Source organism: Mustela nivalis (genome assembly GCF_964662115.1).
Source record: "Mustela nivalis genome assembly, chromosome: 18".
Classification (NCBI taxonomy): domain Eukaryota; kingdom Metazoa; phylum Chordata; class Mammalia; order Carnivora; family Mustelidae; genus Mustela; species Mustela nivalis.
This window is the reverse complement of record NC_139037.1, coordinates 40,925,442-40,941,026: the sequence shown is the minus strand read 5'-3', so window position 1 is coordinate 40,941,026 and position 15,585 is coordinate 40,925,442. Positions and strand designations below refer to the sequence as shown.

At 39.5% G+C, this 15,585-nt stretch overlaps 1 long non-coding RNA gene across 1 annotated transcript in view; it reads left to right on the top strand.

The window, feature by feature from the left end:
- The window catches only part of LOC309852327, a 63,424-nt gene extending 52,105 nt beyond the window's left edge, over window positions 1–11,319 (top strand). Inside the window, exon 2 of the long non-coding RNA XR_014305176.1 lies at window positions 11,123–11,319. This is a non-coding gene — a long non-coding RNA (uncharacterized lncRNA). The remainder of the gene's footprint in view (window positions 1–11,122) is intronic.
- Window positions 11,320–15,585: the final 4,266 nt, after the last annotated feature.

Genomic DNA, 15,585 nt, shown 5'->3' with positions numbered 1-15,585 from the left:
TAGTCTTGCTCTTTATTTATGAACATTGCTGAGTGGTTGATTTAAACTTGAAACCAGCTTTTGGGTGATAGAGGGAGGGGCTAGTTCTATATACTTCTACATATTTGTCCTACTTCTTTCTGTCCCTTCTAATGTAATTCCTTAATTTTCTAATTCTGCTTACTATCCTGAGGCAATTTTGATATGCAAATAAGCTTTAGCATTTTTTTTAAAAAAGGAAGCTTTTGAGATTTTGACTTTCATTTTTTTTTCTTTTGTAGATTATGTATTTGGTACAGTAGCTTCACAATAGGGAGTAAATGATTACAACTTTGGTTCCATAGCAGCTTTTAAGAGCAAATCTTTTGTCTTGAGACCCTGCCCCTGAACCTCCCGGGGGTGGGGGGTGGTCTCCCTGAACAGTGGTCTGGCTGGCAGGAGGGGGTTGGGGGAGTGTAAATGATCCCTTCTCAAACAAGAGATTTCTTCTCACCTTCCGTCTTCTACGAAGCTATGATAAGAAGCTTCACATCTGAATGTTTTCTTTCCCCATACTTCAAGATTTTAAAGTAATCCAGATACCTGCTTTTACAAATTTTAAGAAGTACTGGAGGTCTCAAAACGAAAGCTCGCTACCTGTTTCATCCATTCCTCCTCTCACATCACTCATCAAAAGGAAAGTTTAACTGAGGCAAAATTTACCTACGGTGAAATGCACAGTTAAAAATCTCCAAATAAATCAGTGTTGATTAATTGATAGAGTCGTGTGGTTTCTACTGTACTCAAGATACGGACCATCCATATCAACCCTGAAAAATCCCCTCACACCTCTTCTTGTTAAAACTAATTCACCAAGGTGCCTGGGTGGCTCAGTGGGTTAAGCTGCTGCCTTCAGCTCAGGTCATGATCTCAGGGTCCTGGGATCTAGTCCTGCATTGGGCTCTCTGCTCAGCAGGGAGCCTGCTTCCTCCTCTCTCTGCCTGCCTCTCTGCCTACTTGTGATTTCTCTCTCTCTCTGTCAAATAAATAAAATCTTTAAAAAAAAACCAAAACTAATTCACCATAGTGACTGTTAACACCACTACTGGTTAGAGTGATTGCTATAGAAATTTCTTTAACTATTGTTCCAAAAAAAAAAAAAAACAAAAAAAACCCTACCATGAAATAGTTAGGTAAGATTATATTTAGATCCACTAGAGGGAGGAATAAAGTCCATTTATCAGGCTTTCTCTTTGATCTCTTCAGCTTTTAATGTCATAATTAAGAAATCACTGCCTAACAAAGGTTACTCTGATTTACTGCTTTCTTCTAAGAGTGTAATAATTTTTAGTTCTTACATTTAGGTCTTGAGCCATTCTGAGTTAAATTTTGTGTATGGCGTGAAGTAAGTGTAAATCCAAATTTATTCTAAAATAAATAACTAAATAAGTAAATAAATAAATAGATAGATAGATAGATAAGCAAGCCAGCCAACTGGGATTTTGATAGGGATTTTAAGGAGTCTCAGGTCGATTGGTAGAAAAATTGGCGCTTTAACAGTAGTATCAAGTCCTTCTAATCCATGAAGATGGGATGTCTCTCCCTTTGTTTAGATCATCTTCAATTTCTTACAGTAAAGTTTTATAGTTTTTAGAGTATGAGCTTTATACTTCTTTTGTGAAATTGATTCCTAAGCATTTATTTCTTTTTTATACTATTATGAATGTGTTCGCTTGCTTGATTTCATTTCAGATGTTCATTGCTCACATTTGGAAAGGCAATTGACTTTTATATGTCCCTTACTCTTTTTTATTTTAATGTGGATTCTTGAGGATTTTCTATATACCAGATGATGTTGTCTGAGAATGAAGGTAGTTGTATTTCTGCCTTTTTCAGCCTGGATGCTTTTTGTTTTTTTTTCTTGACAGTTAATGCTGTTTGTGTTCTAAGAAGTCTTTGCCTATTTTTGTTTTGCACCTTAATCCAATGTGGGAGGCAGTTTCCCACACCAATGAGCAATGCTTTGATGCCAGCTGGGTGCCCTACAGTTCAACTCAATTTTGACACTCTCTCCCCAGAGACAACCCCCAATTCTACAGGCTAAGGGCTCAGTCCCACAAGACTGCCCTCCACTGGAAATGCCAGTGTCTAGCCCCAGTTACCCATGTGTCTGACGGGCCCCAGCAGCAATAGATTGGAGGTTCCCATGACCCCTCCTTGAGTGATTAATTTGCTATAGCAGTTCACAGAACTCAGGAACTCAGGAAACCCATTTACCTTCTATCTTACTGGTTTATTACAAAAGGTATTAGAGGATAAGAATCAACAGATAGATGAAGAGATACAGGAGGTGAAGAGAAACAGACGAGTTTCTGTCCTTCTGGAATTTGGGCCTGGCATGGGAGTATGTGGAAGCATTCTCGTTCTCCAACTGGAAGCTCTCTGAACCCCTTCCTTTTGGGTCTTTATGGAGGTTCATTACATAGGCACAATTAATTAAATCATTGGCCACTGGTGACTGATTTAATCTCTAGCCCCTTTCCTTTCCCTGAAGTCAGGGGGTGGGACTGAAATTTTCAACTTTCTAATCACATGCTTAGTTCTCCTGGCAATCAGCTCCTACCCTTACGTGTTTTCCCAAATCATCTCACCCAGGGGTGCCTGGGTGGCACAGTTGGTTAAGCATCTGCCTTCAGCTCAGGTCATGATCCCAGTGTCCTGGAATTGAGCCCCAAGTTGGGTTTCCTGCTCAGCGGGAAGCCTGCTTCTCCCTCTCCCACCCCCTCTGCTTGTGTTCCCTCTCTTGCTGTGTCTCTCTCTGTCAAATAAATCAATAAAATCTTAAAAAAAAAAAAAAAGGACATCTTATCATTGTCATCACAGAAAATTCCAAGGCTTTTAGGAGCTCTGTGTCAGAGATGGGGATAAAAACCAAATATATCTTTATTATTACAATCTCGTGGTCTACTTCAAGCTTCTGGAGATTTTGTTTTTTGTTTTGTAGTTTATCTTATAAATTTAGGTCTATGGTCCATTTCAAATTAATTTTTGTGTAGTTGTCAATTTCTCCCTTCATGTCTGTCAGTTTTGCTTCATGTATTTCAAAGCTCTGTTATTAGGTGCATACACATTTAAGATAATTTTATCTTCCTGACGAGTTGTTGCTTTGCCACCATGAAATTTCTATCTCTAGTAATGCTCTTTGTCTTGAAGTCCACTTTTCTGTTATTAAAATAGCCACAACAGCCTTCTTATGCCTACTGTTAACATGGTTTATATTTTTGTACACTTTATTTTATATTTAAAGCATTATCATTTATAGGTAGCATATAGCTGAGTATTGCTTTTGTCTAATGTCTTATATTCTTTGCCATTTAATTGACATATATACTTTATTTACATTTAATGCAATTATTGGAGTGGTTGAGTTTAGATCTACCATCTTGTTATTCATCTTGTTTTTTTCTTTTGGCTATCATGCCTTTGATCCTTTGATCCTGCCCTCTTTTGGATTAATTGACTGCTTTCCAGATTTCATTTTATTTCCCACTCTTGGCTTCTTAGTTATTCCTCTTTTTAATTATATATTAGTGTTTTTTTTTTAAGGTTAGTATTGTGTACTCTTGGCTTATCAAATCCTATTTAAAATTATGTCACACCTCTGTTCACTTATTGCTTCACATCTAGTGAAATTCTCATTTCACACTTTATACCTCCCATATCACGGTTCATACTTGACGTTTCACAAATGCAACAGCCTTAAAATGGAATCATTTCGTTTATCTGCTCTTCTACCCCATCCTTTATGCCATCGTTGTTATATCTTTTATTTCTACATACTTATAAACCCCACCTGATAGTGCCATTATTTTGCTTTCAACAGTTTTGAAAGTATATGTGGGTAGAAAAAAGTCTTGTATGTTTACAAAGCTATTTACCATCTAGTGTTCCGTATTCCTTACTGAGATTCAAGTTTCGTCCTGGTGTCATTTTCTTTAGCCCGAAGAACTCCCTTTAGCATTACTTGTGTTACAAGTCTAATGACAAATACTTATGGCTTTCATTTATTTGAAAATATCTTTATTTCATCTCATTTTGGAGGATACTTTCACTCACTATAGAATTCAGTGTTGACAGCATTTTTCTTCGACTCTTTAGAGATGTCATTCCATTGTTAAGTCACCTCCATTATTTCTCATGAGACATTCGTGAAAAATCTGATGTTTGTGCCCCATGTCTCTTTTCCCTTCTCTGGCTGCTTTCAACATTTTCTTTTTCTCTTTAGATTCTAGAAATTGAATTATGATGTGACTTAGTGTGATTGTGTTCATTCTTCTTGGTAGATGCTGAGCTTCTCGAAACTTTTTTTTTTAATTTGTTTTTGTTTTTAAGGGCTATTTATTTATTTTAGAGAGAAAGAGAGAGAGTGGTGGGGGAGGGGTAGAAAGAGAGGGAGAGAGAATCTTAAGCAGACTCCTCGCTGAGTGTGGAGCCTGATTCAGGGCTCTGTCTCACAACCTTGAGATCACGACCTGACACCCAAGAGTCAGCTGTTCAACTGACTGAGCCACCCAGGCACCCCTGATTTTTTTTTGTTATTGTTGTTTTACCAAATATGGGAATTTGGGGGCATTGTTTTATTAATTCTGTTTGGCTCTTCACTGTCTCCTTCTAAGACTTCAACTGTACACATTGTTAGAGTACTCGATATTATGTCTTTCACAGAGACTACTTTTTCCTTCAAATTTTATCTGTTTTTTTTTTTTTATGCCAGAGACTTTATATTGATCCATCTTAAAGTATGCTTACTTTCTCTTCTGCCACATCTAATTTATTGTTAAGCTTATTAGTATATTTTTCATTTTGGATGTACTTTTCAGTTTTCAAAATTTCTATATAATTTCCATTTTCTGCTCAAATTTTTTTGAATTCTTTGACTATTTTATAACAGTTGTTTTAAAGTCCTTGTCTACTAATTTCAACATTTGGATCATCTTAGGTTCTATTTTTATTGAATGGAATTTTTCCTCCATGACTATTTGTCACATTTTATAGTTGCTTTGTATGTCTAATTTCTAAAAAAAATTATATACTGGGCATTTTCCACGCTCTGTTGTAGAAACTCTGGATTTTGTTGTAGTTCTCCAAAGCAAGTTTCTTTTTGTTCTATCAAGTAGTCTAATTAATGATCAGTCACCTTGAACTTAAAGTTGTTTTATTTTCTTAGGATACATTTAGTCAGTTTTTATGTCAGCCTTATGGTGAATTCTTTGACCTGGGACATAATCTTCTAAAGCATGACCCTTCTGTGGGCTTAATGGAAAGCCCAAGTGTTTAGCAAGTTCCCCTGACTTGGGAGGATTCCAAACCCAAACTGTCTCCCCTGAAGTGGGTCACAGCAGAAATCTCTGTTCAATTTTTCCAGTCTTCCAGCTACTGATTTCCAGCAGGCTTTGTAGAGCTTCTCTGCACATTCATGTTTGGGACCAGCTAAGGATTTGAGGGGAGTTATATGCAAATGTGGTGACTCCCCATTCTGTGGATCTTCTTCTTCTTCTTCTTCTTCTTCTTCTTCTTCTTCTCCTTCTCCTTCTCCTTCTCCTTCTCCTTCTCCTTCTCCTTCTCCTTCTCCTTCTCCTTCTCCGACCCCTGGCTTTTCTGCCTTCAATTTTCCACTTTGGCTGCTTCATACCCTAACCCTTCAAGCCACTTTGAGCTTTCTATTTCAGCTCTAGCTGCTCCCCTATGCAGATAGCAGAATACCTTTTGGGAAAATTAGTAAGAACATAGATCTTATCCAGTCCAATTCCCTTCTTTCAAGCTTTGACTTCTCTGCTTTTTATGCCTGTTTTGGGTCACTTCCTAGTGCCTTCAAATAGTTTTAAAAAATATTTTGTTCAGAGTTTATAATTGTTATCTACAGAAATGGTAGTCTTATACAATGTAGTCATTCATTATTGAAACCAAAATTTTACAGCAATCATGTGTAACAATTTCTACTATAAGGTCTTCAGAGATTATTTCCACACTATAAATACTATGCTTATAGTTTTATTTCTGAATGTCTCAACCTCAGAATGATCTAGTGGATTTATGTTTGATGAAATTTAGTTTATATGTCTTTTGCCTCCTTTGGTTCACTCATGCCAATATGGCTATATTACTATTTTTTATTATGTTAATACCTATGCAACATTAAATAATCTTCTTAAGAGGCACCTGGGTAGCTCAGTGGATTAAGCCACTGCCTTTGGCTCACGTCGTGATCTCAGGGTCCTGGGATCAAGCCCCACATCAGGCTCTCTGCTCAGCAGGGAGCTTGTTTCCCCCTCTCTCTCTGCCTGCCTCTCTGCCTACTTGTGATCTCTGTCTGTCAAATAAATAAATATAATCTTCAAACAAAATAACCTTTTTTTTTGAGATTTTATTTATTTATTTGACAGAGAGAAATCACAAGTAGTCAGAGAGGCAGGCAGAGAGAGAGAGGGAAGCAGGCTCCCTGCTGAGCAGAGAGCCCAATGCGGGACTCGATCCCAGGACCCTGAGATCATACCTGAGCCGAAGGCAGCGGCTTAACCCACTGAGCCACCCAGGTGCCCCCAAAATAACCTTCTTAAACTTGTATTTCTTATTTCATCACTTCTGCCCAGCACCTTGACTATCCATGTAGTAAAATAAGAATATTAGCACTCTTGGAATGCCCGGGTGGCTCAGTCGGTTAAGCCGCTGCCTTCGGCTCAGGTCATGATCCCAGAGTCCTGGAATCGAGTCCCGCATCGGGCTCCTTGCTCAGTAGGGAGCCTGCTTCTCTCGTTGCCTCTGCCTGCCACTATGCCTGCTTTGTGTGTACTCTCTCTCTCTCTCTCTCTCTGACAAATAAATAAAATCTCAAAAAAAAAAAAGAATATTAGCACTCTTAACCTTCTTTTCCCCTTTTTATTTTTTGCCTTTCTACCTAACCCCCCAACTTCTGTGAATTGTGCCTTTATTTTTGCATTACCAGCACAATGACATTTAATTTCTAACACATAAACACAATCATAGCTTCTGTGCTTTGCCTATGGCTTGATTCAGCATTTATTAATGTAACAAATACCTCCTGTGGACCTACCATGAGCCCATCCCTGTCTTGGTGCTGGGGAAACAACAGTAAATACAATGGTGTGTGTGTGTGTGTGTGTGTGTGTGTGTGCATATCCTTTGTGGCTTACTCCTACACCTTGCCCACATCTTTGTAAATAATCTCTTTATTAAACTCTCCTGGACTGATCCCGTTTAAGTGTGCTTTTATTTCCAGGTGGGACTCCCTGGCTATGCAAAGCAAACATCAATCATATACGCCTAGTCCCGTATATTGGGCTGGGAATCTTAGCTTTAAAGCACATACCTTTTCCATGTAGACTATTTTTATTTGTTTTTTTCTTTTTTTTTGAACCTAACTAAAACTTTTGGCTCTTAATCCTCTATTCCCATTCTCGTTGACTGTTTATTAGGGAATCCTGGGGTTTCATTGTAATTTCACAATATTTGTTGGTTATGGGGACCTTTAGAGAGCAGGCTTCCCATATGAGTTGCTCTAACGAGCACTGAATTGGATTGAATTATCCCTGGCTTACCTTTGAGCGTGGGTCCTGGAAACTTGTTAGCTTACATTGTAGGCACCTGCCTCTGAGTGGCGGTACCTTGTTCCTGACCACTGACCAAACAGGCCTGGTCTCAGATGAATAAGTGACAAACCCGACTCTTGAATTGTAAGCTACAAGGACCTCGGGAATAGTTTGTGGGCACTTCTGCCTCTTCCTCCAGACTGATGTCCCTAATGGCAGGGCCTGTGTCCTTGTTAAGTTTTGTGTTGCCGACAGCCAGTCCAGAGGCTGCCCGTAGCAGGAGTGAAAATATTATTTGTATAATGAAGGAAGCTGTCCTTAGAGAGCTATAAAACCACAGCCCCAGTTGAACATCTTTCCTACTCACCCTGTCCAGTTTTGCTCCATAAATAAATGACTAGGGGGCTTTGAAATCTCTATGAAGGGTATTCATCTTAGTCCATAGACCCCCATGTAAAAGAAATGAAGCTTCCCTTTATTTCCTTTAAATCAAAATAAATTGAATTCTGAATTCCCACATGACTGGGTTGGAGGGAAATTTGATCCTCTTCGTCCTGGGGAGTGGGAATAAAGTGTCCTCCTTCCCAGGGTCTCACAAAAATCTGGGAGGCTTCATTGGTGCCCGGACAATGTGGGAAGAGAGCCATCTTTAGTCTCTCAGTTACCCTCATGGCCTCATTGCCAAGCTCCCTTGGAGGCAGGTAGCTATGCTGCTTGAACCATGAGCTTGGTCCTGGGATCACAGCCAGTGCTGGGAGCCTGGAGTCCAGCTTCCAGCCTCTTGAGGTACACTGAGCTGGTACCTCCCAATGAGTGATAGTCTTCCTACTGCTCATGGCACCTGCTGACTCAGTCCCTCCCTGGATGGGCAGCTTGTGTTCTTTCTGTGCCTTGCTATGTCCCCACAAAGTTAGCCTTTGCCCTCTTGCCCCTCAAGGAGCTCAGACTTCTGGAAAACAAAAGCCAGGAAGGTGACTTCTCTATTCTATAAGAAACTCCTGGTTATTCTTTAGAACAAAGTCTAAGTCCATTTCTTACTGGGTTTGCCCACCCTCTGCCTGGGCTGGTGAATGGCTGGGATGCTCTCCCAAGTCTGTTGTTAAAAGTTTTGGACTTATTCCTGAATCTAAGCATTCGTGCTGGAGTGTTTGCCACATCCCCCTCTGCAAGCTTGGGCATCTGTCTCACAGCGTTGTCGGAAGGAAATAAGTGCAAGCGAGCGGTTGCTAATAAATGTTCTTTCCTTTCCTTCTCATGATGTTAATTTTTCTTCCTGCTGCACTGCAGACTCTCCTTTAGGTTCCTGTTTGTGTCTCCTACACCTGGCAAGGAGCAAGTGTTCCATCAATGTGGGATTCAACCCATTTCCTTCCCCGGAGGTCTGGTGGAAATCTTCACCACCTCTACTGCCATTTTAAGCTGCCATTTTGTCCTCTTGGGCAGAGTGACCAAAGCTCTCCCGCCATCTTAGGGTGCTGGATCTGGGTGGTTTGCCCCTGTCACTGTGCTGGGTGATGTGAAGGCTGGGCCCACTCTTCCTTCTGCAGAAGATTTTTCCACAGCTCCCAGGAGTCATCTCCCTAAATGACTCAGTCTCCTCAAGGAGACTCACCTGCATTTCTTAATCACCTCTGAACTACTGAGAGGGCAGATCTGCTAACTTAGAATGCAGAGGATTCTGAGGTTCTCAGAGGTTCTGGATTCAAGGAAATATAGCCAATAGTTTTTTCAATCACTGTTTTGGGTAAAATAATTATTAAATAGCAATAAGGAAATACTATTCTATTTAATAAATACATAATTAAATATAGTAATAAATTAAATAATAATAGTAATAAGTAGTTAAAAATAGTGTAATTCATTATGGAAAATTTGAAAACCCCAGGTGTGTACATTTATAAGCATGCTCTGTATTTTCTGCCTACCCAGGATCTTCCCTTGGATGTCAAATATGCACCACCCTAGGACCTGTCTGTGCCTTCTCCAGGTTTGCCCAGCTTAGGACCCTTTATTTTCCAGTTGCTTGTTCTTTCTGGAATCCACTCCTTCTCACCCAGACATCTAAATCCATTAGCAACGTCTGTTGGTTCTTTCTTCAAAATCCACCCAAATCCAAACATGTTTCACAGAGCTCTGCCATTCCTGTTCCAAACCACAGCTCTTGTCTGGATTCCCACAGAGCCTCATTGCTGTGTCCCCTTTATGGCCCGGACCCCCTACAGTCTGTTCTCTGAAAGCAGCCAGGAATGTCTGTCCCTGGCATCTGGGAGATCCAGGGCTCAATTTTCCTCCTGCCACAAACAACTAGAAAATCATTCACAATGTATGAAACATACATTTCCATACATAAACTCTTACTAAATTTGTACATATGCATAGATCTGATTATGAACTTTCTCCTCCACTGGCCTGTCTAATCCACAAGCAAAATTCTTTGATTACTGAAACTATATGATACATGTCAGTAACTGGTATGTTTAAGTCCCACCCCATTTCCTTTTCTTCTGTAAATATTCTTGGCTGAATCAGGTTATTTCTTTTCCCAGGTGGATATCATAAGGACTTTATTAGAATTGTTTTATATTTATAGATTTATCTGATGATTAATGAATTTCTTCCAATATTAAGTCATCCAAGAATACGGTAAATAATATACAGCCTTAACTGCGGTAGCTATATAAGTCTTGAACTTGGGTAGACATATTCTTCCCATTTTTCGTCTTCCTTTTTGAATTGTTTTAGCTATTCTAGTTCCTTTACATTTCCATATAAATTTTACAGTAAGCTTGTCTGTATCTACAAGTTTTGGTCCTCAGTGAAGTTATGTTTTTTCCCCATATAACTCTAGCACATTTGCTGTCAAGTATATTCCTAGATTTTGAGTCTGTTTATTGTTACTGTGAACAGGATAATTTTGCCATCATATTTTAATTGAATGTTATTGCTTTTTATATATGTATTTTGAAACTGGCCACTGCAAAACTTTGTTACCAGTATTAACAATTCTCTTTTAGTTGATTCTGATTTCTCCTGAGACTTCTGCTTTGACGCATGGAATATTCTGAAATTCATCGTTCAGTTTTCCTATCATCCTTCTGTTATTGATTTCCAGCTTGATCCCACTGTGGTCAGAGAACTCTCCTACATGATTCATATTCTTTTAAATTTGTTAAAATCTGTTTCGTGGCCCAGGGTATGGTCTGTTTAGTCTATGTACCTTGGTCATTTGAAAATAACAGACTATGTATTCTGCTGTCGTTAGATGCAATATTCCATAAATTTTGATTAGATACTGTTGGTTGATGGAATTTTTGCTTATATCCTGTTGATTTTCATGTAGTTTCTATTAATTGTTGAGAGAGACACATTGAGGTCTTATAGTATATTTGTAAATTTGTCTTTTTGTCCTTCAGTTTCTATCCATTTTTGTCTTACATAGAGATGGTCCTGACTTCTGATGGTTCCACTTCTGATCTTTCAACTTCATGATGGTGAAAAGGAATAACATTCAGTAGAAACCATACTTCAAATTTTGAAATTTGATTTTTTCCCCCTAGGATAAGAATATATGGTATGATCTTCTCTCCCAACTCTGGGAAGTGGCAGCAAACCGCAGCTCCCAGGCAGCCATGTGATCAGGAGAGAAACACTGGTACATTTACAACCATTCTATGTACCATACACCCATTCTGTTTTTCACCTTCTGTACACTATTCAATAAATTACATGATATACTCAACTCTTTATTATAAAATAGGCTTCCTGTTACTGTAGGATAATGTAAGTATCCTGAGCGGGTTTATGGTAAGCTAGGCTAAGTAATGATGTTCAATAGGTTAGATGTATCAAATACATTTTCGACTTACAATATTTTCAGCTGGGATGGGGTTATTGGGACGTAACCCCATCATAAGTTGAGGAAGGCCTGTATTCTGCAGCTCTTTTGCTTTGTGCATACAGAATCAGGATTGCTGTCTTCTAGGTGGATTGGCCCATTTAACGTTATGTATTAACCTCTTTTCCCCTAGTAGTTTTCTTTGCTCTGAAGTCTGCTTTACCTGATTTTAATATATCCACTCCTGCTTTCTTTTGAGTAAAGTTTGCATGGCATAGCTTTTTCCATCCTTTCAGGGAGCTCGATGCTGGGCTTGATCCCAGGACCCTGGGATCATGACCTGAGCTAAAGGCAGCTGCTTAACTGACTGAGCCACCCAGGCGCCCCCATTCTTTTACTTTTAACCATCTATCCACATCATTGTTAAGACCAAATGTTTGTGTTTCCCCACTCTGCCCTGTCCCCCGCCATGCGGGGCCTTTGGGAGGTGATTAGGTCACGAGGGATCTATCTCATGAATGGGATTTTATAAAAAAGACCCCAGAGAGATCTTTAGCACATTCTTCCATATGAAGACAGTGAAAAGATGAACATCTGTAAACTAGGAAGTGGGCTGTCACCAGATACCAAATATGGGGTGCCTTAATCTTCAACTCCCCAGTCCCCAGAACTATAAGAAATAAATACTTGTTTATAAATCACCTGTTCTATGGTATTTTGTTATAGCAGCCTGCATGGAGCAAAGCCTTCATTATATTTGAAGTGAGTTTCTAATATAGATGGTGTATATACTTGGGTCATGTTTTTCAATCCAGTCTATCAATCTGTCTTTTAATGGGTGCATTTAGTCTATTTACCTTAAATGTGATTACTGATATATTAGGGTTTAAGTCTGCTATTTTATATTTTGTTTCCTGTGTATTCCTTCTATTTTTATTTCTTTATTTATTCTGCCTTCCTATGGATTTTTTTCTCTTTGAGATTCCATGTTAATTTATCTGTGGTGTTTTTCACTGTATTTTTTTGTATAATTTTTTTAGTAGTTGCTCTAGATGGTCCTTTTTTGGACATAACTTATCACAGTCTACTGGTATTGACATTTTAACAGTTTGAACAGAAACCTTATCTCCCTTTGCGTTCCTTTACCTGCCCCCACTGTATTTCTTGTGTATACATTTAGAATTGTGTTCGATAGTATTATAATTTCTTTACTTGTCAAACAGAATTTAGAAAACACTGGAGATGAAGGAAATGTATTTACCCATATTTTATTCTTTCTAGTGTTCTTTCTTCTTTCCTGATGTTCCAGATTTCCTTCTTTCAGAGTTTCACTTCTGTTGAGAGAACTTCCCTTAGCCATTCTTTGCAGGTGGTCTGCTGTCAATAAATTATCTTTATTTTCTTTCATCTGAAAATGTCCTGATTTCTACTTTATACCTAAAGGATATGTTCACTGGACATAGAATTCTGAGTCAAAAGTCCTTTTCTTTCCACACTTGAAAATGATTGTGCCACTTTCTTCCACTTTCCGTGGTTTCTGATGAGAAGTCTACAGTCATCCAAACCGCTGTTCTGTAAGGAAGGTACTGTTGCTCTCTCCCTGCTTTGAAGATAGATTCTTTGCCTTTACCTTTAAGAAGTTTGACTCCTTGTAGATTGGTGTGGATTTCTTTGGATTTATCCTGTTTGAGGTATGGGATCAGAAAAACTTCCTCAATCTATAGGCTTCTGTCTTTGTCAAGTTTGGGGAATTTTTAACTATGATATCTTTGAATAGTTTTTGGCCCCACCCTGTTTCTCCTTTCCTTCTGGAATTCTGATGGCATGAACGTTAGATCTTTTGTTGTAGTCCCACAGGCATCTGAGGCTCTGCTTTTTTTTTTTTTTTCCCCAAGTCTGCTTTCCCTGTGTTGTTCAGATTCAGTAATTTCTATTGTTCTAACTTCAAATTTACTGATTCTTTCCTCTGTTCTTCTTCTGTCCCCTCCATGTTGAACTTCTGTAAAAAATTGAGTTAAAAAAAATTTTCCAGGTATTATCGAGGTTCTTCTTTATATCTTCTATCCATCCATTTGCTACTGCTGCTGCTTCATTTTTAGAAGATTATTTATTTATTTGAGAGAGAGAGAAAGAGAGAGAGCATGTGCATATGCAGAGGGGAAGGGCAGAGGAAGAGGGAGAAGCAGACTCCGCGCTGAGCAGGGAGCCCGACGTGGGGCTAGGTTCCAGGACCCTGAGATCAAGATCTCAGCTGAAGGCAGACGCTTGATGACTGAGCCACCCAGGCACCCCTGCTTCTCCTTTACATCTTCTATCATTTGTTGACGTTTCTATTTTTCCGTTTATTTCAGGCTGATTCATAACTGCTTGTTGAAACATTTTATGATGGCTACTTTGAAATATTTCTTAGAGAATTGTAACATGTCTGTTTTCTTGGTGTCCACATTATTGATTGTCTTTCTTTATTCTAGTTGAGATTTTCCTGGTTCTTGGTATGATGAGTGATTTTTGATGGAAACTTGGACACTTGGGTTCTTACGTTATGAGAATCTGGAGCTCATTGAAACCTTTTGTTTCAGCTGGTTTCTTTTGATGCTGCTCCCCAGGGAAAACATTGTTCCGCTTCATTACTCTCAAGTAGTGGTAGAATTCAGGTTCCTCCTTGGCCTCTACTGGGAGAAGGGGAGAAGCTTCTTGTTACTGCTGGCTGGGTGTAGGAGTTCTGGTTCCCCAGTAGGGCTCTACCGACACCACCCTGGTTGGGAGATATGAGTGTCTTATTATTACTCTCCTCACAGGGGGAGGGGCATGCTAGCATCGTGCCACTGGACAGCGGTGAAAGTGCTTCCTCTTCTTTGAGGCTCTCTAACACCACCTCTGTGGGGAGAGTGAGGGCTGCCTTGTTACTGCAGGATGGGGCTGGAAATCCCAGCTCCCCACTCAGCCTTCTCTAATACCCGCCTTACTCGGTGTTTGAGTCACCTCATTACAGCCTGGTGAGGGTGGAAGTCGAGGCTCCACACTCAGCCTTGGCTGGTGGGTGGGGCCACTGGTTTTTGTTTTTGTTTTTGTTTTTTTCCCTGTGGCATTTAGCTGGAGTAGAACAGTCATTTTCTAATCTCCTTCATTTTCCAGTCTCCTTCCTGGTCCTTTGTCTAGAAAAAGCAGAGTTTTGAGGGGGATTTTTGTTTCGTTGTGTGGTTGGGTGTGCCTGGCTTGCAGCTTCTTTAGATACAAGTCTGAGATATTTAAGGTAGAAAAAAATCCAGAGAACCAACTCCCATGTTGTTCCTTGAGGACAATATGGTGGCCACCCCAAAGGTCCCTAGCCAGTCTGCTTATTTCTCTCCAGTGTTTTTAGTTGTACTTGGCTAGAGGAATAGGGAAAAGTACACCTATTCCATCATCCTAGAATTTTATATAGCATTTTGTTTCATATCTTTTCCTGCTGAGCATCCTGGCTAGTATTTCTGAGATGACATTACATAACAACAGAAATAGCGTCTGTCTTCTTCTCATTCCTCATTCACAGGGAATGCCTCTGATGTTGCCACATGAAGTGTGATGCCTTGTGTTGGACATTAGTGTGAGACCTTAAATTCAGTCAGTATACTTAAATTCAGTTGAACAAATATTTAGTAGTACTTGCCATGTGTAAGTCACTGCTCTAAAGCTGGGAATATAGCCATCAGGGAATAAAGAGGTCATAATTCTTTTCTTTTATATTAAAAGTTATCTTTTTCTCTACCACAAGACCCATGTTTACATAAACACTATGTCTCCCATACCTTCATCCCCCTGGCCTGCTCTGGACCAGGGGTGGGGGGTCAGAGAACAGTGTAGTTCACAGTTAGACAAGAGAAATATGAGGTATATTAAGTTATATTAAATCTATGGTCCTATCTTAGGACTTTTAGTGTCAATACTATAAACAAGTTCAGGCTAGCATAAGTAAACAAGGAACTACAACCGTTGTACCACAGAAGGCCATTTAATGAGCCAGCTTTTTTTTTTTTTTTTAAGATTTTATTTATTCATTTGAGAGAGAGACAGACAGAGCTCCAGCAGGGGGAGAGGGAGAAGCAGACTCCCTGCCAAGCTGGGAGCCTGATGTAGGGCTCCATCCCAGGAACTGGAGATCATGCCCTGAGCTGAAGGCAGATGCTTAACCATCTGAGCCCCCCA